The sequence below is a fragment of the Arachis ipaensis genome, chromosome B1 (assembly GCF_059453495.1).
Source record: "Arachis ipaensis isolate K30076 ecotype BB chromosome B1, ASM5945349v1, whole genome shotgun sequence".
In the NCBI taxonomy this organism is placed as follows: domain Eukaryota; kingdom Viridiplantae; phylum Streptophyta; class Magnoliopsida; order Fabales; family Fabaceae; genus Arachis; species Arachis ipaensis.
Genome location: NC_142436.1, coordinates 99,185,569 through 99,194,914, shown reverse-complemented (window position 1 = coordinate 99,194,914; position 9,346 = coordinate 99,185,569). Strand labels below are relative to the sequence as shown.

The 9,346-nt window shown below is 37.1% G+C and overlaps 1 non-coding gene across 1 annotated transcript; it reads left to right on the top strand.

Moving 5' to 3' along the window:
- Positions 1-9,024: 9,024 nt before the first annotated feature.
- LOC148577623 (small nucleolar RNA R71) lies at positions 9,025-9,132 on the top strand. Its single transcript, XR_015902982.1, has one exon. It is a non-coding gene; the product is annotated as a small nucleolar RNA R71 (small nucleolar RNA).
- The last annotated feature ends 214 nt before the right edge of the window (positions 9,133-9,346 follow it).

The following is a 9,346-nucleotide window of genomic DNA, read 5'->3' as shown; positions in this document are numbered from 1 at the left end:
TGGCAGAGGAACTCAAACCAAAACACTCCAAGAAATAACCAAAGCCATAACCAGCAGCAAACTAACCAAAACCTTTATAGAAAACCTCAAAATAACTACCCTAACCCCAACCAGTACCAATCCAATAACCAACCCACTAACCAAATTTCCTACCATCCACCACCCACATCTCACAACCCACCACAAGCATCACCTGAAGCTCAAAGACTCACTAACTTGGAGACCTTGATAGACAAAATGTTGAAACACCAGGAAATGACAACCAAGAATCATGAAGCCTCCCTGAAGAGCCTAGAGAGGCAGATGGGGCAAATCTCCAAGCAGATTTCTATTGAGAGACCTCCAAGCTCACTGCCCAGTGACACAATCCCAAATCTTAAGGAGGAATGCAAGGCAATACAATTAAGGAGTGGAAAAACATTGATGAGAAACAATGACACTACAAAGAAGCAAGCAGAGAGTAGCAAACGGCCAAAAGAAGATGAGGAGCAAACAAAGGAAGATGAAGCCAAGGATCAAGAGGTGATGCCAAGCAAAAGCACTAAGAAACTCAAAGAGAAGGACAACCAACCACACATTTCAAAAGAAGTGACTCAGGGCCAGCATCAAATAGGACAGAGCATCACACCTCCACTGCCATATCCCCAGAGGTTCAACAAAGAGGCTAAGGACCAACATTTTCACAAGTTCCTTGAGACTTTCAAGAAGCTGGAGATCAATATCCCCTTAGCTGAAGCACTTGAGCAAATGCCTCTGTATGCCAAATTTTTGAAGGAGATTATCAATAAGAAAAGAAGCTGGGATGAGAAATAAACCATACTGCTTACTGAGGAATGCAGGGCCTTGATTCAAAAAGGGCTTCCTCCTAAGCTTGAGGACCCAGGGAGCTTCTTGCTGCCTTGCACCATTGGGGAATTGACCATCACTAAAGCAATGTGCGATCTAGGAGCAAGTATTAACTTAATACCATCCTCCTTGGTGAAAAAGCTGCGTATAGAGGAAGTTAAACCGGTACAGATGTCTCTAGAACTGGTAGATAAGTCAATGGTATACCCCAGGGGTGTGATTGAAAACCTTTTGGTCAAGGTGGACAATTTCATATACCCTGCTGATTTTGTGGTTCTAGAATCAGATGAGGATGATGGTGACTCTATTATACTGGGAAGGCCATTCTTGGCCACTGCTAGAGCTATCATAGACATGGAGGAAGGAGAATTAACTCTCAGAATGCATGATAAGAGTGTCACTCTGAAGGTATTACCAGAAGCACAGTTTAGTAATGAGAAGAAAGACTATATGGAAATTGACAAGGGAGAATCACAGTTAAAGGAAGACAGTGACAAGGTGATTCACAGCAACATCCCAAGGCAAAAGATTGTGCAGACTGATGAAGAAGTTGAAGAGAATATTGGAGTATTAGCCTCTGAGAAGAGAGATCCCAAGGTAAGCCTATGGCCAGAGAAGAAAGATCAGTAAAAGAAAGGATGAAACGCAGAAACAAAACAAAAAGGGGTTGGAAGAACAGGAAGATTCCAACAGAGGGGCTTTCCAAAGGTGACAAAGTACAACTGATATATCAACCGCTGGGAACAAGCCAACAGACTGATGACTATTACACTGTCAGCAACATACTCTCATTAGAGCACGCTAAAATTGAACACCAGAGAACAAAAAGGAGGATCACAGTCAGGGGAGACAAGTTGAGGCACTACAAGCACCAACCTCCATAAAAGAAAGCCCCAATGTCAAGCTAGTGACAATAAAAGAGCGCTTGTTGGGAGGCAACCCAACCTGAGGTAGTTTTCTTTTCATAGCTTTTTCAATAAAAATATTGAATAATTGATATATATTGCAAGGAGCTAAGTTTGGTGTTGCACACCAAAAACAACTTAAGGGAGAATGTAGGATTCTAAGTTTGGTGTTCCACCAAAACCTCATTCAAATGCACATTCTAACTTCCTGCACATTGCTAGTTCCAAGCAATCAAACAGATTATGCAACCACTTAACTGCTTTTTAGTCTAAACTTCATAACCTTTAGCAAGGACACAAGATTTTGCCTAGAGTTAACCTGTTGTATCATGAGAAGTAGCAAGAAATTAAGTTTGGTGTTCCCACACCAAATTAAATCCACAAGCCACACTCAAGTCATGCATACTAACTGGTCACTTAAGGGCTTGAGAAGCAAGCAACTTTTGAGAATTGTGCAGGGAATTCACCACCATTTGAGGACACTATGCATCATAACTCAAAAGGGCACAACAGAAGGAAGGACAAAGGAACTGCAAACCAATAGGTCGTATTTACACTTAACTCTTGCTGTTGAAAAATGTTTTGACTTGTGTTTTGTTAAAGTGTTCATCTAATACAAGCAGAATCACTCTTAAAATAAGTAAGCTAGTTTAAGTGTGTGCTTGTGTGTTTACTTCCACTTGACTAAAAGCATGTTTTGTCCCCTGCATCTTTAATTCAATAAAAGAAATGTTTGAAGGTGAAGTGAGATAGTTCTCTGTTAGATAGAAGTATAATAAAAGTAAGTGGTGGTATATGTGTGATTGTATAATAGCTCACTTTTAGTGAATAAAAGAACTAGGATATCTCCTTCTAAGTATAAAGTGGGCTACTGTCTATGAATCTCAATCAAATAAAAATCCTTGGTTAGAAAGTAAAACAAAAAGAAAGAAAAAAAGGGGAGAAAAAGAAATAGCCAAAGAGTGGCAGAACAAAAGAAAACAAAAAGAAACAAAGCTGGACACCAATAGCTTAAACCTTAGAATATATGCCTGTGGTGTCTTTGTATTAGGGTCTGCTTGGATTAGTAAGCTCTTTGGAGTGCATCAACACTCGGTGACTTGGGTTAACTAACCCGGGATCATCAGCTAAAAGTCCACTATCAAGAGCAACCTAACTACAAGGCATTTAGTAGCCCAAAAAGGTGCTGGGCATCAATGTTTTAAGAAGGAATGTGAGCCAAGTGTCTATAGTGAATAATGTGTCAAGTATAAAGAAAAGAAAATGAACTTGCTACACATGACACTCAAATAAAGCTTATGAACAAAATAATAGCCAAGGATAAAGGAATAATGAGAGGTCATAGCAGTGTGTCACTTGAAGCTTGAAGGAGACTTTCTAGGCTTAAAAGTCAATAAGAAGTGAGTGTTTGCATATCCACAAAAAACCCCATGAACTACCAATAATACTCTGCTAGCATGAACATCCTCTTCCATTTCATTCTTTCTTCTCAATAAATCTTTTCTTGCTTGGGGACAAGCAAGCTTTAAGTTTGGTGTTGTGATAACAAGTCATCTTAGCCTAGTTTCACTAGCTTTTTTCTTTTGTTTTCAATTGAATTATGCACTTTCTTGAGCCATAAGCAAGCCAATTGGGTAGATTTTCATGTTTCCTTTGATTCAATCAACCATGTATAAATTCATGCACTTTCATGAGTTTTTATGCTATAAATGTCACATATTATGAAAGAATGAATATCTCATGATTTTGAGCATAGCTTTGATGTGTTTGGTTGATTAATGATAGGTGAAGAAAGCTTGGAGAAAGGTTGAAGGAAGAAGGAATGGCTAGGAGGAAGAGAGGACAAAAAGTTTGAGCAAAAGTTTGCCTCAAACTTTAGCTCAAACTTTTGGATTAATTGAAAACGAACCAGGGAGCAAAAAAAAGCTTGACCAAAAGTTTGCCTCAAACTTTTGCGCAAAATTTTGGGCAAAAAGCTTGAGCAAAAGTTTGCCTCAAACTTTTGCGCAAACTTTTGGGAGAAAAGCTTGAGCCAACGTTTGCCTCAAACTTTTTGGCAAACGTTGGCGCCATGAACAACACACCCTGGAGAGCAAAAGTTTGCGCCAACGTTTGCCTCAAACTTTTTGGCAAACGTTGGCGCCATGAGTGTGCAAGGGGAGGCCAACATTTGAGCAAAAGTTTAACCCCAAACTTTAGCTCAAGCGTTGGTAGCAGCAAAATGGGGTGGCTGATGTGAAAAGTTTGAGTAAAAGTTTGCCTCAAACTTTTACTCAAACTTTTACTCAAGCTTTCATGATTCCAAACCCGGTTCACTTCGGTTCTTCTCCAAACTCCAAGAGCAATTAACCAAGGCCTCTATCAACCTAATTCCATCAAGAGCAAAGGCCCAATTGAAGGCTTGAAGACCATTTGAAGAAAGTGTATAAATAGCATAGGATTTAAGTTTTTAGAGAGTTTTCTTTTTGGTTTTGATTAGTACACTTAGTAGAGAGCTCACTTTACATTTCTTGGCATTGTTGTTTTAATTCAAGAGAATTTGGGAGGAGAATTGATCTCTCTTCTTCCTTGTTCTTGCCCAGCACTCTTTACTTTCCTTGTCTTAGATCTTGGGTTGGAGAATTGAAAGAAATCTGTTTCAATCTCATCCTGAGATCTCTTTGTTTCATTTTACTGCATAATTGAATTTCCATTTTGGTTAATTGCTTCTGTTTCTACTCTTTCTGCACTTTACATTTCTTTAATTTCTTTGCCATTGCTCTTGTTGGATCTAGGAAGGCATTGAGATCTAGATTTGGTTATCTAGTCTCTTGAGTCCTGAGATCTGAATTCTCTTTTTACTTTCTCTGTTTAACGCTTTTCATGCTCATTTATAATTCTGTTTTTAGATCCGATTCAATCCAAGTCATCTTCTATTTCTCTGTTTGTTGCAATTTTACTTTTCCTTGTTTAATTTCTACAAATCCAATTCTCAATTCCCTTTACAATTCAAGCTATTTACATTTCTTGCACTTTAAGATTCTGCAATTTACATTTCCTGCGTTCTAAGTTTCTGCCATTTAATTTCTTGTTCTTTAAGATTCAGCACTTTAAATTTCAGTTCTCTTTAATTTCATGCAATTTACCCATTCTCTTTACTTTCTATGCAATTTGAATTCTGCAAATCACAAATCTCTCAAACAAATCTTGATTCGCTTGACTAAATCAACCACTAAACTAAAATTGCTCAATCCTTCAATCCCTGTGGGATCGACCTCACTCCCGTGAGTTATTATTACTTGATGCGACCCGGTGCACTTGCCGGTGAGTTTTGTGTCGGATCATTTTCCGCACATCAAAGGCACAGATTTCTCTGGAAAATCAGTAAGGGGAATACCCCTTATATATCATAAAGTATCTCAATCATCATTGTCATTATGTCATCCTTAAGCTAGAACCTCTTCTGAGGCAAGCTCAATAACGCAATCGCAAAGAACCTTGTTTTTGAACCATATTGGTTAGGAGTTTTGATTCTGTTTTTCGTAAATAGTCTCGGTTTGACAAACCAGACTCGATTCATGAGAGAAGAGAGATAATAGGATAATATTATCATTATATTAGTATTAGAAGATGCTTGAATGATATTATAAGATTACCTGGTCTGTTTTAGTTAAAAACAGGAAATTGGTTTAACCGGTTTCACAGTTTATTGGTACAACTTAGCACCAGCACTCTCTGATGACTTTAGCAATGCTAAGGCCTCATCATACATGTTCTATTCTCATAATAAATATGTTACTACTGTCATTTATGCTAGTAACTCAGAAAATAATTTTTAGAGATATTTTTACAAGTATTCCGATACATCTAGTTTTAGTAGTTATACACCTGAGATATTTTAATATTATTTTAACCCACCTCCAAGCCAACCAATCACAACTCACCTTACACCCCCAAGACACTCCAAGGCTGGTCATTTACTCCCTTTGGACGAAAATGAGAAGAGAGAAAAGAGAGAAACTTTCATGAACACTTAATCTTCAAAGCTTGATTTCTTCTAAACTAAAACTCAAATCAAAACTCCGATTTCACCAAAATGATCCTCTCTTCTTCCTCTACATAACCATGTAACTTATCAAGGCTGAAAATAAGGTGAGATGGCTGTTCCTTTCCCCTTTCAATTTGGTTTTCAAGGAAACATGCTTAAACATGTGTTTTCTTGATGTTCTTCCTTAGGAATCATGCTTAACTTGACTTGAGGGTCAAGAAACGTGACTTTCCAGCAAGACTAAGGTTAGAAATCACTTGCTAACGTGCTGAGGGAGATTTGGTTAGTTGAGGGTTTTTGAATTTAAAGTTGTTCTTGATGTGATTTAGGAGGAAAAAGTGCTAAAGGACCACCTGAAAGTCTAACTGAATTAGGAGCAGCAAAATTAGGTAGGGTTTGACGAATTTAATCTTGATTGATTGTGTTTGAGTTGTGTGATTATGATATGGTTTGGCTGTGCTTGAAATTGATTGTTTGTATGAGTAATTCTTGTTGAAATTTTGGTGAAAATTTGATGAAATTTGATGAAATTTAAGCTATGAATGTGTGTTCTTATGGCTGCTGGAAAACGAAACCCTATAGCTTAAATTGGGGTTCAATTTGTGTTTAAATCATGTGGAAAAGATGGGGTTTTAGTGGCTGCTAATTTATTATGAATTATGGTAAAAATCGGTTGCTGAAAAGACTGAAAAACGGGTAAGAACAGAGAAAGAATCTGAAGAATTTACGAAGAACACTTTGAGTGTGGTGAAGAACATTGAAGAACACCTTTTAGATCTTAGAAAGGGCAAGGTTGTAATTATTTTGGTGTTTGAGGGGTTATTTGGTAATTTCTGAAAGTTATGGTGGTTAAAGTAGAAATATTAAAAGTTATGGGTGGTAGAAAGTGAATTTTAAAGGTTAAAAGTTAAAAAGGGGTAATTTTCGAAAATTTAATGATAAAATAATAAATAATAATAAAATAATAAATAATAATATTTAATTAAAAATAATATTTTAATAAAAATAATAAAATAATGCGGAAAAGGCAGTTTTCCATAAAAGCTTTAGAAAGACAACTTTAAGTGCAGAATCTCATAGTTACCTTCATAAAACACTTAGGGAGTGGTAATAACATGTTAGTGAGGCAAAGATAAATGAAAGATAAAAAGTTAAAGAAAAGACAGAAACCAAAGAAAAGTCTGTAAAGTTTTAATGACAGAAAAACAGACGGAGATTAGTGAACGAACTAGGGCAACATAGTTAGTCCTTGAGTTGCGACTAGGGTTAGGTATTATATGAAAAGTTAAACTGTTTCAGTATAGACTTAATGAACCTATACTTGGGACAGGATAACTATTCATATCGAAATTTACATAAGCTTTAAATACATACGTTAAGCAGAGAAAAGAGTAACCAGAGCAGAGTAAAGAGATACAGAGAACAGAATAACCATAATAGAGTAAATAGATTAAGAGAAAAGAGTAATCATATTAGAGTAGAAAGACAAAGAGAAAAGAGTAATGTGATAAAGAGAAATGGTTTGAGTTATGATGTTGTAAAAGTAAAAGCTGTAAAGTTTGTATAATATGATTGAACAGAGAAAGAAAGAGGTACTGCATAAGAATGTGAAAGTGATGATAAATAATGAGAATGATAATGAATGATGATAATGAGAATGATTATGTGATGATCTGATGCGTGAAGGCAGTCAGATAGATGGTGGTACGACCACTGATAGTGCTTTCCTGGGATACTTAACTATAACGCTATTCTGTAAGTCAGAGGACTCTTACAAAGGTATCGAGAAAACACAACTAGCATATACTCCTGTATGTTAAAGGACTCTTACAGTGAGTGTGTGTGTGCTCCTGTAAGTCAAAGGACTCTTATAGTGAGTGTGTTGAGCAGATATAAGTTAACTAGCTCCGCCATGCAAGTCAAAGGACTCTTGCAGTGGTTTGCCTCACAAGTCAAAGGACTCTTGCGAGGGGCATTGCCAACAGGGAAGCCTTACTTGGTCAAAGGACTCCGGGTAACGTCGGGAGCGGGTATGTAACCGACAAATGAGCTCATTACCTGCACTAGGGCTAGACATGCATCATTCTTGTCTGTGCATCATTCTCTGTTGCATTCCTTTCTGTGTGTGGTCTATTTCTTTATGTTTGTCTACTTGCATGCTATTTCTGTGTTTTATTTTCTTGTATTCTTTTGTTTGTGTTCTGCTTTCTGTTGTCTCTACTTTCTCTTTCTATCTTTATCTTCTGTTTACTGCTTCGCTATATTATGTTATTTGTCTGCTAATCGACCCCAAATAAACGAACATAACTAATAACCCCGGCCCTACTAAGAACTCCCCAGTTCTTACCCCTTCTCTCTCCCTTCCCCCTTCAGATGGAAGTATGAGTACCCTTCCGTAGTTCGTTGATGATGGTTCTGCAAAGAGGATTCTGCTCTAGATAGTCTTATGAGTCTAGGGTGAATCTCATTCTCTCATTCTCTGTTTAATAGATAATAATTAGGATGACAAATTGGTAGCACTCAGTTTCTGGTATGTCTTAGGCGTACTGAAAATTGGGTCGTTACAACTTCTGATTCTCTTTCCTTGCTAAGAGCTTTCTTAGTTATTAGTTTATTTTCTTTCCATTTTACTTTCTTGTTCCTTATTTCAAAAACCTCAAAAATATACTTTCCTATAACCAGTAATAAATACACTTCCCTGCGATTTCTTGAGAGACGACCCGAAGTTTGAATACTTCGGTTAATTTTGTTAGGTTTGTATTCGTGACAAACAATTTAAACGTTGATTGAGGTTTAATTGTCGGTTTAGAACTATACTTGAATCGCGATATTTTTGTGAAAATCTTTACCGATATTTTTTCTCCTTCACTCTGTCTATCACTACAAATGCACCTTCTGTCAATACTGCTAATGGTTCCCTTTTACATGCAACACATAAGAGTTCTATCTCCCAGTCAACTCTTAATCTCTCTGATACTTATTATATTCCCAAGTTGAACTTTAACCTTATTTCTGTTGATTAACTTGTTGATCTCGGTTTTGATGTCACTTTTTCTATTTTTGGTTGTTCACAGGATTCCTTTCAGAAGTGTACATGAACTGGTTATTAACAACCATGTCAATGAGTTCTTGAGCTTCTGCAGGCATTTTCTTTAGGTGAATGGATCCACCTGCAGAAGTGTCCAGTGACATCTTTGATAGCTCAGATAAACCATTATAGAATATATCCAGGATGGTCCATTCTGAAAGCATGTCAGAAGGACACTTTTTGGTCAACTATTTGTATCTTTCCCAAGCTTCATAGAGGGATTCACCTTCTTTCTGTCTGAAGGTTTGAACATCAGCTCTAAGCTTGCTCAGCTTTTGAGGAGGAAAGTAATTGGCTAAGAAAGCCGTGACCAGCTTATCCCAAGAGTTCAGGCTATCTTTGGGTTGAGAATCCAACCATAATCTAGCTCTGTCTCTTACAGCAAAAGGGAAAAGCATGAGCCTGTAGACTTCAGGATCTACTCCATTAGTCTTAACAGTATCACATATCTGCAAGAATTCAGTTAAGAACTGAAAAGGA